This window comes from Callithrix jacchus, chromosome 7 (assembly GCF_049354715.1).
Source record: "Callithrix jacchus isolate 240 chromosome 7, calJac240_pri, whole genome shotgun sequence".
In the NCBI taxonomy this organism is placed as follows: domain Eukaryota; kingdom Metazoa; phylum Chordata; class Mammalia; order Primates; family Cebidae; genus Callithrix; species Callithrix jacchus.
Window position 1 is genome coordinate 152,263,466 of NC_133508.1, and position 17,868 is coordinate 152,281,333.

General features: G+C 43.6%; 1 pseudogene; it reads left to right on the forward strand.

The window, feature by feature from the left end:
• The first annotated feature begins 706 nt into the window (after nt 1–706).
• Nucleotides 707–17,867, forward strand: LOC144577209 (uncharacterized; annotated as a pseudogene).
• Nucleotide 17,868: the final 1 nt, after the last annotated feature.

The window sequence follows — 17,868 nt, forward strand, 5'->3', positions numbered from 1 at the left end:
TTGCCCCTAAACTTAGAGAGACCGGCAGATACAAAGAATCACACACCTCAGAACAGAAACTCACAAGCACAAACCTCTGCAGGAGCCACTGCTGGGCAGCAAAACCGGAACTGTCATTGACAAACTGCTGGAAGCTCAGTCTGGAAGTCTGAGAGTTACAAACTCCAGGGGGCCCTGTGGATGGGGAGTGGCCCCATGCACTTGTCAGTTTGACCTCCAAGAGCTCTACCAGGTCTGCACAGCACGTATCAGAGAAAAGTGCCATTGTGTTTCTGACACGGGGAGGAGAAATGGAACCCACTGGGAACACTCAGAGCGAGCATTCTGCTCTTCTTAACAAGGTTTGCCTTCAGGAGAGACTAGCCAGAGCCTAACCTGTTGGGGGTTTCATCAAAGGCCCGCTGACCTGGGGGAAGGGAAATACTCAATTCCAGCCCACCGCAACCTTCCTGTCACACTGAAGGGGGATGTGGGGACTAAGAAACACAGGAACAGTTACAGTCAAGGCACAGGCTCGCTAGAAGACTGAGACCTACTCACAGCACTAGAGAATGCTTCTCCTCCCCGCAGAACCTTGCCACCACAACACTGAAGAAACACTATTTACAGCAGTGCCCTTTACCCACCGTATCGTGTCAGCTCTCAGGGAAAAGTTACAAGGCAAAAAACGCATTGTGGAAAGACAGAGCGAACCTCAGAACCAGATATGGCAGGGAAGTTGGAATTAGCAGACAAGGAATTTAACACAACCGTAAGTAAGATGCGAAGGGAGCTAATGGATAAAGTAGGCAGCATGTGGTAACAGATGGGCAATGAAAGCAGAGAGATGGAAATGCTGAGAAAGAACCAAAAAGAAATGCCAGAGATGACGAAACGCTGCAACAGACATGAAGAATGCCCTTGATGGACATATTAGGAAACTGGACGAGGCTGAGGAAAGAATCTCTGAGCTTGAGGATATCTTAATAGAAACTTCCAAAACTGAAAAGCAAAGAGAACACAGATTGACAAAAACCAGAACAGAATATCCAAGAACTATGGGACAAATACAAAAGGTGTAAATACACATAATGGGAAAGAAAGATAGAAAGGGACAGACACGACATTATTATTTAAAATAATAATGACTGAGAAGTTCTCTTAAATTAATGTCAGATACCAAACCACAGATCCAGGAAGCTCAGAGAACGTCAAGCAGGATAAATGCCAAAAAACAAAGCCAAAAAAGAAAAAAAAAAAACACACAAAACACTTCTAGTTATTTTTATACTACAGAAAATCAAAGATAAGGAAAAACTCCTGAAAATACACCTTCCTTATAGCGAAGCAAGGACAAAGATTGCACGCAGCTTCTCAGAAGCCATGTAAGAAGAGAGGAGTGAAATATTTAAAGTGTTGAGAGAAAAACACCCACCAACCTAGAATTCTGACTCTGTGAAATTATCCTTCAAAAGTGAAGGAGAAATAAAGGCTTTCTCAGACAAACAAAAATTGAGGGAGTTTGTTGCCAGTAGATTCGCCTTGCAATAAATGTTGAAACAAGTTCCTTGAAGAGACAGAAAATAATGTTAAGTCAGAAACTTGGATCTACACAAAGAAAGAAAGAGCACTGAAGAAGGAATGAATGAAGGTAAAATAAAAACTTTTCTTTTTATTCTTTTTTTTTTTTTTTGCAGTGGCACAATTTCAGCTCCCCGCAGCCTCATCCTTCTGGGCTCAGGTGATCCTCCCACCTCAGCTTCCCCAGTAGCTGGGACTATAGCACACACTACCACACCCGGCTAAGTTTTGTACTTTTTGTAAAGATGGCATGTTGCCATGTTGCCCATGCTGTTCTTGAACTTGTGGGCTCAAGCAGTTCACCTGCCTCGGTCTTCCAAAGTGCTGGGATTACAGGTGTGAGCCACGGTGCCCAACCTATTTCTCTTATTCATGATTGACCTAACATAGCAGTTTGTTCAAAGTATTAATAGCAACAATGCACTTGATTAGGTATGCTTATGCATATGTGCTTATGTATGCTTGTATGATGAAGTGAAATGAATCGCAACAGTGATCCAAGGGATTGGGGCAAGGAGTTGGAGTTATTTTGTTATCTAAGCTACAAACCTGCACAGCATGTGACTATACCAAGTACTGTAGGCAATGGTAACACGGTGGTAAGTTTTGTGTATCTAAACACAACCAAACATAGCAAAGGTACAGTAAAAATACAGTATTATAGTCTTATGGAACCACTGTCATATATGCTGTCTGTCATTGACCAAAACATCATGTGGCACATGACTGCATACTAATACACTAAGAAAGAAGATAGAGTCCTATAATAAGCTCGCGGTGGCTCACGCCTGTAATCCCAGCACTTTGGGAGGCCAAGGCGGGTGGATCACGAGGTCAAGAGATCGAGACCATCCTGGTCAACATGGTGAAACCCGTCTCTACTAAAAACACAAAACATTAGCTGGACACGGTGGCGCGTGCCTGTAATCCCAGCTACTCAGGAGGCTGAGGCAGGAGAATTGCCTGAACCCAGGAGGCGGAGGTTGCGGTGAGCCGAGATCGCGCCATTGCACTCCAGCCTGGGTAACAAGAGCGAAACTCTGTCTCAAAAAAAAAAAAAAAAAGAAAGAAATAGACCATATAAAATAAGCAGCTACTCTTTGACAAAGGAGCAAACACAATACAATGAAACAAAAACAGTCTTTTCAACAAATGATGCTGAAACAACCAGATAACCACATGCAGAAAAATGAATGTAGACACAGACTTTATACCTTTCACAAAAATTAGCTCAAAGTGAACCACAGACCTAAATGTAAAATGTAAAATTATAAAATTCCTGGAAGATAAGAGAACATCTAGATGAATTTGGGCTTGGCAATGACTTTTTAGTTGCAACACCAAAGCCATGAGCCATGAAAGAAAGAACTCATCATTGAACTACAATAACATTTGAAGAATTCTACCCAAGTTTGGTGGTGACCACATTTAGTCCTAGCTACTCAGGAGGCTGTATCACTTGAGCTCAGAAGCTTGAGACCAATCTGGACAATATAGCAAGAATCTGTCGCAAAGGAAAAAAAGAAAGAAAGAAAGAAAAAGAAAAAAGAAGAAGAAATTTAATGAACAAATAAAATTTTAAAAATAAATAAATAATTTTGCTTCGTGAAAGATGCTATGAAGAGAATGAAATACATGCCAGAGACTAGGAGAAATATTTGCAAAAGAATTATCTGGTAAAGGACTGTTTCCCAAAATATACAAATAACTCTTAAAGCTCAACAATAAATAAGCAAACTACCTGATTCAAAAGCAGGCCAAAGCCAGGTGCAGCAGCTCACGCCTGTAATCCCAGCACTTCGGGAAGCCAAGGTGGGAGGATCAATAAAAGCCAGAAGTGTGAGACCACCCTGGGCAACATAGCAAGACCCTGTTTCTGTTCAAATAAAAATAATTAGCCAGGCATGGTGCACACACCTATAGTCCCAGTTACTTGGGAGGCTGAGGCGGGAGGATCACTTGAGCCCTGGAGATTGAGGCTTCAAGGCTTCAGTGAGCTATGATGGTGCCACTGCATTCCATCTTGAGTGATAGAGCAAGACCCTGTCTCTACCAAAAAAAAAAAAAAAGAAAAAAGCAGGCCACAGACCTTAACAGATACCTCACCAGAGAACACATACAGATTGCAAATAAGCATATAAAATGACCCTCCACATTATATGTTATTGGGAAAATGTAAATTAAAACGAGATACCACTATATACCTATTACAATGGCCAAAATCCAGAACACTGACAACACCGAATGCTAGTGAGGATACAGAGCAAAAGGACCTCTCGTTCACTGCTGATGGGAATGCAAAATGGGACAGCCACTTTAGAAGACAGTTCCTTACAAAACTAAACATACTCTTCCCATACAATCCAGCAATCATGCTTCTTGGTATTTACTTGGAGGAGTTGAAAACTTATGCCCACACAAAAATCTGCACACAGATATATATAGCAGCTGTATTTGCAGTTGTCAAAAGCTGTCCTTCATTAGGTGAGTAGATAAATGAAGTACATTCAGACAATGAAATGTTATTCGATGCTAAAAAGCAATGAGCTATCCAGCCATGAAAAGACATAGGTGTATGTAAATGTATATTACTAAGTGAAAGAAGTCAATCTAAAAAGACTATACATACTGTACAATTCCAACTATATGACAGTCTGGAAAAGGCAAAACTATGGAAACAATTTTTAAAAAGTCAGTGGTTGCCAGGGGTTACAGGGTGGGAGGAATGAATAGGTGGAGCACAGATAATTTTTAGGGCAGCGAAACTATTCTATATGATATAATGGTGGACACACATCATTATGCATTTGTCCAAACCCATAGAATGTACAACACCAAGCATACACCCTAATGTAAACTATGAACACTAGGTGATAACGGTATGACAATGTAGGTTTATCAGTTGTAACAAGTGTACCACTCTGGTAGCGGATGCTGGAAAATGGGGGAGGCTGTTCATGTTTCAGGGAAGAAGGTATGGGAAATCTCTGTGCCTTCCCCTAAGTTTTGCTGTGAAACTAAAACTACTCTTTAAAAAACTAGTCTTAAAATTAAAAAACAGGCTAGGCACGGTGGTTCACACCTATAATCCCAGAATGTTGGGATGCCAAGGAAGGTGTATTAGTCTGTTCTCACACTGCTGATAGAGATGTACCCGAGACTGGGTAACATATAGAGAAAAAGAGATTTAATGAACTCACAGATCCACATGGCTGGGGAGGCCTTGCAATCATGGTGGAAGGTGAAAGGCACATCTTACATGGCAGCAGGCAAGAGAAAATGAGAGCCAAGCAAAAGGGGAAGCCCCTTATAAAACCATCAGATCTTGTGAGACTTATTCACTACCATGAGAACAGCATGGGGAAAACTGCGCCCATGATTCAGTTATCTCCCACAACACGTGGGGATTATGGGAGCTGCAATTCAAAATGAGATTTGTGTGAGGACCCAGTGAAACCATATCACAGGAGTTGCAGAAATAGCTTCAGCCCGGGAGTTTGAGATCCGCCTGGGCAACACGGCAAAACCTCATCTCTACAAAATATTAGCCAGGTATGGTGGTGTGCGCCTGTAGTCCGAGCTATTCGGGAGGCTGAAGTAAGAGGATCACCTGAGCCTGGGGAGGTGAATGCTGCAGTGAGCTGTGATCCTACCACTGTCCTCCAGCCTTGGCGACAGAGCGAGACACCGTCTCAAAAAACAAAGTGTGCCCAGGTCACACAAAAAACTGCACTGCTTCTGCCAGAAAGACATCAACTATAACAATAATCTGATGATAATGATGATAATAACAAGTAATAGACAGGTAAACAAGGGCAGCTACAGAGAGCAGAGTGCAAGGCCCTAATTTGGCAGACCTGCCTCCGACACTGACACTGTGGCCTTTGGCAAGTTCCTTAACCTGTCTCAGCTGCAGAGTCCTTGTCTGAATAGGGTAATAATAAGGATTATAGGACCCCCTCCTGCAAGTTTGTTTTGAGAGTTAAAAAAAATATATGTAACATGCAGGACACAATCCCTGACAAATATTAAGTATTCAATCATGATAGCTCTAAAGCCAGTCTTATTCTGAACTACTTCATGCTTTTAGCGTTACCTACATTTGAATAGCAAAGATTTTGTGGTAGTGGTTGTTGTTGTTGTCTTAATGGCAGATGAACAGCCAGTTGCTAACCAGGACGATGGGAAGGAGTTCAAAACCTGGTACTGCTGGGAAGGTTGACAGTCGCTGGGAACGAAGGCCTGGAGAGTCAAACGAGTGCTGGAGCTCCCCCTGCAGGCAGAGTTGGGTGTGTGTTAGTAGAATGTAGGGGCAGCATAAACGAGCCACAGAATCAGCTGAAAACCCAGCACGCTTCTCTGGTTTGTGTTTTTCTATTTAAAAAATAGTATTACTTATTCAGTCAGATTTGCACATTTGCTAAAATTGCTGTATTTACTGTAACTATACTTATATCACTGTATTTGATTAGATGGCACATGATTTAGAAAGAGTTTTTTAAATGCCAGTTCTATGAGCTAAATAGCTAGCTTTCTCACTAACCTTGAGTATTAATCAGTGTTTTTTTTTTTAACCCATTTCTTGGCTTACCAGAACCCAGTTTTCGATCTCTCAAAACCACTGGCATTATTTCTATGTCACAATTACAGAACAAACACTTATTGAACACTAAAGCTGTTTAAAAATATTATTCTAAAATCTCAGGAAAACACAAAGAATGTGGATGGATTCCTGCCTTCTAGGGCCTTTTAATGTAGTTGTGAAGACAAAATATACACATATGAAATGGTGAAGTCACGACCAAGAAAATATGACACGTCGCTTGTCCATGCTCGGGCCCATATTCCACACAACTCTCCACCCCATTCCCAATACCTAGCACAGTTGATGACACAGCATAGGGACTTAACAGACATTTGGTGAATTAAACTGAAAAGCATGATGATGGCAGAGAACAGGGAACAAATACTGAATGATTATAAGAGAAAACCACCCTTTTCTGCCTCATTTTTCTCAACACTTGCAAACTTCTAACACACTGTCATTTATTTCATCACTTTCTCCGCCCTTTAAATAAATGTGAGTGCTCTGAGGCAGAAAGTCTGCCTGTTCTATTCACCACATATCCACAGAACGTAGGCATGTGTCTGGATTGTCATGGTCATCCAATATGTATATGTATACATACACACACACACACACACACATATATATATATATATACTGAGAAGTAGGTATACATAAGTGATATTGAGATTCCTGGAACCTCATGGAATTTCAGGGTCAAGATTAATTAACCACAGGATGAAATATCAAAAATGTGCCAGAGGTTTGTTCCAGCTTTGTTTATAATCATGACAAATTGGAAACAATGTAAAAGAAAGGAATGGCTATCTTTAATATTACACTCTGTAATGGAATCTCTGTAATGGAATGGTAGAACTCTATAATGGAATGTCATCTTTCCATAGCAACAGCAATCTATATTCTTTAGAAAAATTGTTTTCAGAACAATTGTGGGGGGCTACAGGTATATGAACGGAAAAACGTCTGAAAGGATTTACACAGAATGTCATCACCAGGTGGCAGACTTAAAAGTGGAATTTTCTTTAAGCCTTCTTTAAGCCTTTTCATATTGTCTAAATTTTTAAAAAATAATATGAATGCATTATTTTAAAATCAGAAGAAAATATTTTTATTTTTTAAAAGATGTTGTCTGGGACTTCTGTCTGGCAACCGTGCTGGGAGTGTGGAATGGCCTGCCTGGGTTCTGATGTGGTCCTGTGCTCATCACCTTCCACACCTGCCGCCCCGCACCCTTCCCAGGGGCTCCTCTGTGACATGAATTTTAGTTGACCATAACTCATCCATCTGGTCTAGGATCATCAATTTCACATGGTGGTCAAATTTAATAGCTAGGTCTTCCTGTCCATTTTTCTTCTTGATGCAGACGGCCCTAGACTGCCAACTGAACGTTCATCAATGGTAGCCTGAGAACCACTGTCTAAATTCCTGACGGCAAGGTTCTGTGCCCCTACATTCCACCCCTAAGGGGTCAAATAGACATGGCCATCGCTGCTGATAAGAGAAGAGTTAGGGCCGGGCGCGGTGGCTCACGCCTGTAATCCCAGCACTTTGGGAGGCCGAGGCGGCTGGATCACGAGGTCAAGAGATCAAGACCATCCTGGTCAACATGGTGAAACCCCGTCTCTACTAAAAATACAAAAAATTAGCTGGGCATGGTGGTGCATGCCTGTAATCCCAGCTACTCGGGAGACTGAGGCAGGAGAATTGCCTGAATCCAGGAGGCGGAGGTTGCGGTGAGTCGAGATCGCACCATTGCACTCCAGCCTGGGTAACAAGAGCGAAACTCCATCTCAAAAAAAAAAAAGAGGAGAGTTAGATAGAAGCTTTGGCAGGGATGAGTACGTGTTGGAAGACACAGTAATTAAGAGTTGGAGGGAAACAAACCATATTCCCCTTACCAGAGGTTGTGCTGGTAACATTGTCTTGCAGGCTCATGGTAAAAGTTCCAAACATCTACTCCTTCATGTGCTGGTTCTGGCTTAATGACCAACATTTGGGACTAGAGGTGAAACCAGGTGTTCTCCTTCAGATATATATATATTTTTCTTTTTTCTTTTCTTATTGCATTTTAGGTTTTGGAGTACATGTGAAGAACATGCAAGATTGTTGCATAGGTACACACGTGGCAGTGTGATTTGCTGCCTTCCTCCCCATCACCTATATCTGGCATTTCTCCCCATGCTATCTCTCCCCAATTCCCCACCCCACACTGTCCCTCCCATATTTACCCCCAACAGACTCCAGTGTGTGATACTACCCTCCCTGTGTCCATGTGTTTTCATTGTTCGACACCCACCTATGAGTGAGAATATGCAGTGTTTGATTTTCTGTTCTCGTGTCAGTTTGCTGAGAATGATGGTTTCCAGGTTCACGCACGTCCCTACAAAGGACATGAATTCATCGTTTTTTATGGCTGCATAGTATTCCATGGTGTATATGTGCCACATTTTCCCTGTCCAGTCTATCGTCGATTGGCATTTGGGTTGGTTCCAGGTCTTTGCTATTGTGACAGTGCTGCAATGAACATTATATATAGTGTTTGCTGGTCCAGAGATCTAGGGGTTGCAGCCAATGTGAAGGAGGAATAGCATGGACTTTGCAGCCAAGTTACTGCCTTTGAACAAGATCTTAAATTCTCTGAACTTAGTTCTTTCATCCACAAAATTGTGTTATTAATATATACTTTATTTTACATCATTTTAAAGAATATGGGAGATTATGTAAAATCCTAACTCGGACATGGCACATAGTAGGGGTTAAACAAATGTTAATTCCTCTATCAGTGTCTATTATGGCTATTAAGAAAAGGGGAGAGGGACAAAATGCTGAAATCCCACTAAGTGCCAGGCTTAGTGGGATCCTGAATCCTATGCTTACATCATGTTCTCACAAGTCAGTATTACTGCATAAATGCCCATTGCACAGATGAGACCCACAACAGCTGAGTGTCTTGCCCAAGATCATGGCAACACGTGACAGAGCTGGTGTTTGAGTCCAGATCTGTCTGCTCTCAAATCCCATCTCTGTAAACCACATTTAAATTGTTCTATGTAGAATAAATAGTATGAGGTCCTGTTATTTTCTGGAGGGAGAAGTGTCAGCCCTCGAGGTAGGAGTGGTCAAAGTCCAATTTTACATTAGCAATGAAATTGTTTCCAATTTGACTGGAAACTGTATATAAGTGTATCATGCGTGATAATAACAGTAGCTCACATATTTTGATGACTTACTATGTATCAGTCCAAGCGCATTAGATTATATGATTCTCATTTCATTTTCACAAGTCCAAGAAGTGGGCGTTATTGTTATCCTCATTTTGCAAATGAGAAAACGGACATACACTGAAGCTAAGTGCCGTGTCCAAACAGCAGAACCTTGTTTGAGCGACTCACCACTGAACTTCCCACCACCCCTGGAAAGATACATCTTGAGGCAAGGAGCTGGCAGCCTGCCATGTAGTTGTCCCTCTGAATTCCTCTAGGAGCTAAGCAGCACCTTTTCACAAAGTCCCGTGGGTGCCTGTTCTCAGAGGTCTGTTCTCAGTTCTCACTTTCTGGGACCCGGAGGTGGTGGTGAAAGCCCCTAACCTGTGAGGAAGAGGCTCATCCCTGGGCTTGGCCTTAAAAGGGCTGGATCAGTGGAAGCCTCTGAGCTTGGGGTCAAGCTCAGAAGTCAAGGAAGGTAGCCCAGCAGGGGAGGCTGCAGGAAAAAATAATCTGATTGAGGCAAGATTGATTTACATGCTCCAGAAGAACATTTCTTAAACTTTCAGTGACCATGACTCACCAAGCAAACACCTACATGTGGAGTAGCTATGAAAATTCTCTTCCACCAAAAGAAAAACCATTGTCAGATTAAGATACGACAAAAACAAAAACAATACATGTAGGAGACAGGAAAGTTTATAAGTTGAATTTCACAATATGAAGAAAAGATTTTATAAAACTACATTTCAGTATTTTCTATTGTGGTACAGTATAAAATGGTTGTTTGTTATAAAATATTATTTATTTTTGCAAAGGCTCAGGCCGCACAGGACAGTTTTTCAGGGAATATCAGCATTCTGATAGTGTTGTTTAAGAAATGCAGCTTGTAAGTGGATAAGCAGCAAGTCCTTGATCTCAGGTCTACACAGACCAGCCGCCTGGTTCTGATGCGGGCCAGGCAAGCCTCAAAACTGGGGCTTAGCCCAAGGTTTTTGGTTTCACCCAGGAAAGAATTCAAGGGTGAGCTGGTGGCGTTAAAAAGCAGCTTTTAACGAAGCGGTAGAGTACAGCAGCAGCAGCGAAGCCTCTGGTCAGGCAGTGTGCCCAGAGTAGCAGCTCAGAGGCAGTTCTGCCATCATATTCACACCCACTTTTAATTATATGCAAAGTAAGAGGCAGTTTCTGCAGAAATCTCTAGGATGAGACAGTAACCTCTGTGGAGATGTTGCCATAGAAAGGTATGATAAATTTCAGGTGTTGCCATGGCAATGGTAAACTGACGTGGCATACTGGTTTGCTTGTCTTGTGGGGAAGTGCTTCCACCCTGGACCTGTTTTAGGTAGTCCTCAATTTGCTCCTGTGTCTGAGCGCCACCTCCAGAGCCTAGTCCCACCCCCTACCTCAGTTCTGCTCAAATGACGATGGATATTATCTTAACAGTCTGAGACTTGTTAAAGCAGTGTGAGGTCCCTGAAACGGAGGCCTTCAATTTTTTAAAATCACATAACCCTAGCAGTAAAAATGTTCAACATATACTCCAATAGAGTGTATTTACTTATTTCTAAATTATGTTGATGCATTTCTATTATTAGCTAATATCTCAAGGCTTAATACACACTTAGGATGAGGTTTATCACAAATGCCCGCAGAGGTAAAGGCACCGTCCCCTTGATAATTTCGAAACTTGTTTTTGTCAACTTCTTGTCTGATCTGATTCGATTGCTGTGGTTTCTGACCTCATGATATGTCTGACAGTGAGCTGATTTTGAATTAGGGACGGTGCCCTGTTCTTGCTGCTTATTTGCTACGCATTGTGGGTGTTATCGTCACACTCCTTTCTTTGTAGAGGCCACTCTGTTTTGTCAGGATTCATTTCATTAAGGCTACATAATACAATCTGCCTGTCCTCTCAAGTGGCACGAATAAGCTCTGAAAGCCAATGAGGGCTCGTCAAACTGTGTGTAACACTCAGTGCTCCTCAGGACACCCCTTGAGGTCTGTATGTGACATGGGAGCAGCAGACAGACAGAGCAAGCCAGCATGCATGCGTCAACCTGTATATTTAAGTGAGGCTTAATTCCTTTCTCATTTTTAGATAGAACATTAGCAGACATCCCAATATTTGCTTCCCATTTCCCCAGCATGTCATTCTGCCTTCTCCGGGCCGCCCATCCCTCCCCTGAGATATCAGAGGCAGTATCTTAGGGTCTATGTGTGCGGGTAGATTTCTGGGGTTTTGATCCCCCTGCAAAGAGACTTCAAATCTTGCATCATGGCAACAAAGCCTTCTTTGGAAAGACTCCCAAGGTAAAAGGAGTGATACACGAGATTTTCCATCCTCCCTCCCTTGAACCAGCCCCAGGATGGCCTCTAACCTAACCTGGTTTCTAGTCATTGTAAATAAAAATAGTGTCTGTGGACTAAATGACTTCCCTGGAAAAGTCCATTCATCAGACAAAAGAGGAAATTAACAAAGAGGCTTACAAGATTGAGGAAGAGGAAAGTAGGATTTTTTTTTCCAAGGCAGGATCTTGCTCTGTCACCCAGGCAGGAGTGCAGTACAGTGGCATGACCACGATGCACTGCGGCCTCAAACTCCTGGACTCAAGTCATCCTCCTGCTTCAGCCCTAAGGAGCTAGAACTACAAGCGTGCACCACCAAGCCTGGCTACTTTTTTCCTTTTTCAATAGAGACAGGAGGATCTCACCATGCTGCCTAAGCTGGTCTCAAACTCATGGACCTAAGCATTCCTCCCACCTGGCCTTTCAAAGTCTTGGATTACAATCATGAGCCAGCTAGTCTGTCCCAGAAAGTAAGTTGTTTAAAAAAAGCTGTGAGTTCATTTTTCCTGTGGATTTGTGATGTAGTTGTATCTCTTCCTGCTCCACCACCCTTCACAACACATATCACCTTGGAGTGACGGGCTGCAATAGCTGACCTTTTAAAAATGTTTTTCTCATTCATTAAATTGTAGGTTCCTTGAGGCAAGACCAATACAGTTTTCAGCATGAATACATATCATAGTGCCTGGCAAATAGTAGGTGTTCAATAAATGTTGTTGGATGAGCACATTCAGGGATAAGTATAATAACCTGTGGGAATCAAAGGTAAATCACTCAGCACAGGATAATTGCTCAATGAATATGCACATTACTGCACGAGATAATATAATTGCTCAATTTTGCTGTTATGTTGTACAGCAGTACTGTGTAAACTGCAAAACAGCATGTTGATTTCTGCTTTTGAACTAGCTGGTTGCCATCGTAGAAACTAATCTTCTGAGAAATACCAAGAGTCCTGAGCCTGCACGGGCTTCTTTCCACTCGGGGAGTGAGAAAGGCTCTGGGCAGGGCCTCAGCTCTGTGCACAGGAAGCTGTGTGGAATTAGAATGTTACCCAGGTAGGATGTAAGACACGTGTCTTGTTCTCACTACCCTTACACCCCCGATTCTGGGATTAGACCTGGCAGCGGCTCATCGTTCAGCTGCTTCCACACTGAGATTCCAGAGGTCTCCACACTGCCTCGACAGTCATTCCTGGAGCCTCCTCTAAGTACTCAGCTCAGTTCTCTGTCAGAACTCCTGTTCCTCACACGTCGGCGATGCCAATCCCTTTCCATTCATCCAATGAATACTTGTTTTCTCTTATGCCTGCTATGTACTTGACATTATTGTAGGTGCTGGGGATACAGCAGTAAACAAAACAGGTACAAATTCCTCAGGGAGCTTACATTTTAAATAAAATAAATAAATAAAATACGTAGTGTTGGCGGCGATAGGCACCAAAGAAAAAAGTAGAGCAGAAAAGGCTGGTGGGGAATTTGGCAGATGGGAAGCAATCTGCGCGTGTTAAAAGGGTGGTCAGCTGAGATTTTACGGTGAAGGTGACATGTGCATAAAACCTGAAATAGAGGAGAGATAGAGAGGGGCAGATACTGGAGGAAGAGCTCACCAGACAGAGGGAAGAGAACACGCAAAGGCTGTGACAGGGAGGAGTGAGCTGGGAGTACAGATGACGGCAGAGCCGTCCTTGTGACGGTGAATACTGAGTGTCAACTTGATTGGATTGAAGGATGCAAAGTATTGATCCTGGTGTGTCTGTGAGGGTGTTGCCAAGGGAGATGAACACTTGAGTCAGTGGGCTGGGAAAGGCAGACCCACTCTTACTCTGGTGGGCACCATCTAATCAGCTGTCAGCGAATATAAAGAAGGCAGAAAAACATGAAAAAGCCAGGCTGGCCTAGCCTCCCAGACTACATCTTCCCTCCGTGCTGGATGCTTCCTGCTCTCAAACATCACACTCCAGGTTCTTCAGTGTTGAGAGTAGGACTGGCTCTCTTTGGCCATTAGGCTTGCAGGCAGCCTATTACAGGACTTGTGATCATGTAAGTTAATACTTAATAAATTCCCCTTTGTGTGTGTGTGTGTGTGTGTGTGTGTTTATGTGTGTATCCTATTAGTTCTGTCCCTCCAGGGAACCCTAACTAATACAGATTTTGGTAACAGGAGTGGCTCTAGAGGAACAGAATATTAAGGATGGAGTTTTTTGTTGGTTTGGGGGTCTCTGAAGTTGGTTGCTTAATATAATTAGACCCCAAAATGCTAAGGACTCTACTACTAATAGAATGGAGAACACTGAAAGTCCTTCGCCTGAACTGTTTAGAGAGTTATCCAAAATAAATATATTTGACATTCCTAATTCACCACTCTTGAGAGGTGAATGGGTACGTGTGGACGGACCCTGATGAAGCTGGGGACACTGAGTTAGTAAACTCTGATAAACCTTTTTTGCCAGAAGGAACAGCTTCCCCATCCCCAGTAGTGGCAACATCCCCTCCCTGACCCACGCTGCCATCAGTCTTTCTACCTTTATCTGAGGAGATAACCACGTGCTGCCTGAGACACCGTGATGACCTCTCCTGAGGCAGTTGCCAGTCAAAATAATGTTGATTCTCCTCAGGAGCCACCCCCAACACCCCTGTTTGTTTCTAGAACTGTAACTAGATTAAAGTCCCTGCAGCCCCTAGAGGTGAGGTTGAGAGTGTGACCCATGAGGAAGTGCACTACATTGAGAACTGCTTGTTCTTTAATTTATATAAACAGAAATCTGGAGAACAGACATGGGAATGGATATTAAGGGTATGGGATAGTGGTGGAAGGAAAATAGAGTTAAATCAGATGGAATTTATTAATTTGGACCCACTAACTCAGTACTCTGCTTTTAGCTCAGAGAGTTAAAAGGCATTCTAATAGTTTATTTGCTTGGCTAGCTGAATTATGGATTAAAAGATGGCCCACTGTGAGTGAGCTGGAAATGCCTGATCTCCCTTGGTTTAATGTAGAGGAAGGAATCCAAAGGCTTAGGGAGATTGGGATGGTGTAGTGGATTAATCACTTTACTCATCCCTGCTGGGAGGGTCCAGAAGCTATACCCTTAACCAATGCCATGCAAAATAGATTTGTGAGGGCAGCACCTGCTCTTTGAAGAGCCTGTATTTGCTCTTCTCTGTATGTCAGATCTAACAGTGGGAACCACAGTCACTCAACTACAAAATTTAAATACAATGGGAATAATTGGATCTCGAGGCAGCAGGGACCAAGTGAGAGCACTCAATCCTCACAGGCGAGGTGGGCGCAGCTACCAGAATGGACAGCAGAGACAAAGGAGCAGTCGGAATAGTCTGACTCGTGTAGAGCTCTGGCACTGGGTAATTAATCACGGTGTTCCTAGAAGTGAAATTGATAGGAAGCCTATTGCAGTCCTACTTAATTTATATAAGGAGAAGATTTCTAGGTAGAATGGACAAAAGACTACTTTGAATTCTAAAATGGAGAATCATGGCCCTCAATCAATTTCCAGACTTGAGCCAGTTTACAGACCCAGAACCCCTTGAATGAAGGGGAGGCCAGGGCCCCTTGAGGAAGGACCCCACTACATTACTGACAATTTATGCAGTAATTTTTTCTTTCATCCTTCCCCAAGGAGACCTCTGGCCTTTTACCACGGTAACTGTGCACTGGGGAAGGGGAAGTGATCAGACATTTTGGGGACTACTAGACACTGACTCTGAGCTGACGTTGATTCCAGGGGACCCAAAATGTCATTGTGGTCCTCCCATTGTAGGGGCTTATGAAGGTCAGGTAATTAATGGAGTTGTAGCTCAGGTCCAACTTACAGTGGGTCCCCAGACTCATCCTGTGGTCATATCCCCAGTGCCAGAATGCATAATTGGCATAGACATAGTTAGCAGCTGGCAGGATCCCCCCATTGGCTCCCTGACTGGTAGGGTGAGACCTATTATAGGGGAAAAAGCCAAATGGCAGCCATTAGAGCTACCTATACCTAGAAAAATAGTAAATCAAAAACAGTATTGCATCCTCAGAGGGATTGCAGAGATTAGTGCCATCAAGGACTTGAAAGATGCAGGGGTGGTGAATCCCACCAAAGCCCTGTTCAACTCCCCCATTTGACCTGTGTGGAAGACAGATGGCTCTTGGAGAATGACAGTTGATTATCATAAACTTAACCAAGTGGTGACTCCAATTGTAACTGCTGTACCAGATCTGGTTTCATTCCTTAACAGATCTCCTGGTACCTGCTGTGCAGCCATTGATTTGGCAAATGCCTTTTTCTCCATTCCTGTCCATAAGGCCAACCAGAAGCAATTTGCCTCCAGCTGACAAGGCCAGCAATATAACTTTACTGTCCTACATCAAGGATATATCAACTCTCCGGCTTTGTGTCACAGTCTTACTCAGACAGACCTTGATCACTTTTTGCTTCCACAAGATATCACCCCGGTCCATCACACTGATGACATTATGCTGACTGGATCCAGTGAGCAAGAAGTGTCAAGCACACTGGACTTGCTGGTGAGACATTTGTGTGCTGAGAATGGGAAATAAATCCAACTAACATTCAGGGATCTTCTACCTCAGTAACATTTCTAAGGGTCCTGTGGTGTGGGGCTTGTTGAGACATTCCTTCAAAGGTGAAGGAGAAGTTGCTGCATTTGGCCCTGCCTACAACCATGAAAGAGGCACAATGCCTCCTGGGCCTATTTGGATTTTGGTGGCAACACGTTCCTCATTTGGATGTGTTATTCCAGCCGATGTATTGAGTGACGTGAAAGGCTGCCAGTTTTGAGTGCAGTCTAGAAGGTGGGGGAAGGCTCTGCCACAGGTCCAGGCTGCTGTGCAACCTGCTTTGCCACTTGGGTCATAAGACCCAGAAGATCCAATGGTGGATGAGGTGTCAGTGGCAGATAGGGATGTTGCTTGGAGCCTCTGGCAGGCCCCCATAGGTGAATCACAGCAGAGCCCTCTGGGGTTTTGGAGCAAGGCCCTGTCATCTTCTGCAGATAACTACTCTCCTTTTAAGAGACAGCTCTTGGCCTGTTACTGGGCTTTGGTAGAAACTGAACATTTCACTATGGGTCATCAGGCCTCCATGTGACCTGAGCTGCCTAACATGAACTGGATGCTTTATCACCCATCTAGCCATAAAGTGGGGCATGCACAGCAGTGTTCCATCATCAAATGGAAGTGATATATATGTGATCGGGCTTGAGTAGGTCCTGAAGGCACAAGTGAATTACGTGAGGAAGTGGCTCAAATGCCCATGGTCTCCACTCCTGCCACGTGCCTTCTCTTCCCCAGTCTGCACTAATGGCCTCATGATGAGTTCCTTATGGTCAGTTGACAGAGAAAGAAAAGACTAGGCCCTGGGTCACCAATGGTTCTGCACCATACGCAGGCACCACCCTAAAGAGGACATCTGCGGCACTACAGCCCCTTTCTAGGACATCCCTTAAGGACAGTGGTGAAGGGAAATCTTCCCAGTGAGCAGAACTTCGTGCAGTGCACCTGGTTGTGCACTTTGCATGAAAGGAGAAATGGCCAAATGTGCGATTATATACTGATTCATGGGCTGTTGCCAATGGTTTGGCTGGATGGTCAGGGACTTGGAAGAAGCATGATTGGAAAATTGGTGACAAAGAAATTTGGGGGAGAGGTATGTGCATGGACCTCTCTGAGTGGTCCAAAACCATGAAGATATTTGTATCCCATGTGAGTGCTCACCAACAGGTGACTTCAGCGGAGGAGGATTTTAATAATCAAGTGGCTAGGATGACCTGTTCTGTGGACACCACTCAGCCTCTTTCCCCAGCCCACCCCATCATCATCCAATGGGCCTATGAAAAAAGTGGCCATGGTGGCGGGAATGGAGATTACACATGAGCTCAGCAACATGGACTTCCACTCATCAAGGCTCAACTGGATACAGCCACTGCTGAGTGCCCAATTTGCCAGCAGCAGAGACCAACACTGAGCCCTCAATATGGCATCATTCCTCAGGGTGTGAGGTGGTGGCAGGTTGATTATATTGGACTTCTTCCAACATGGACAGGCAGAAGTTTGTCCTCACTGGAATAGACACTTACTCTGGATATGGGTTTGCCTATCCTGCATGCAATTCTTCTGCCAGGACTACCATCCGTGGAATCACAGAAT